The following is a 519-nucleotide window of genomic DNA, read 5'->3' as shown; positions in this document are numbered from 1 at the left end:
TGACATTTCATCTCGGATGTAATAAGCGACGTACGAAGAATGGGTCCCGTCTTCACATTTCTGTTTATCAAGTCTGCTGTTAATAAACTTCCACATATGGATTCTAACTCGGCCTCAGCCTCTTCGTTACATCAACTTAACTGTATATAAAGTCAGCCACTACATTATCCAAGAAAAAGGGACCCCATACCTTATCAAAAGCCTTTAATGAGCCTGTGAGGTAGAGTTAGATTTTTTCAAGCTTTATACACAAAAACACCTCTTAAATCCACATGCCAAAGCCAGGGCGTTCAAGCTGCTTTTGATACAATGGTTGAAGGTTATGAGTCCAATGAATCTCTTAGCCATTATACATACAATTAATGTATTTTAAATGGATGAGGGAACTGGAAAAAGGTGTTCCTGTAGCTCATCTGGTTCATGGCACTAGCAATGCTCATGAGTCATAAGTTTAATTCCGACTTGGACGGCCAAATATAAATTAGTAATGGACAATATTTCGTTACATTATTGGTTATC

The sequence above is a fragment of the Sinocyclocheilus grahami genome, unplaced genomic scaffold, assembly GCF_001515645.1.
Source record: "Sinocyclocheilus grahami isolate Dianchi unplaced genomic scaffold, SAMN03320097.WGS_v1.1 scaffold985.1, whole genome shotgun sequence".
Lineage (NCBI taxonomy): Eukaryota > Metazoa > Chordata > Actinopteri > Cypriniformes > Cyprinidae > Sinocyclocheilus > Sinocyclocheilus grahami.
Note: the sequence above shows the minus strand (reverse complement) of the source record.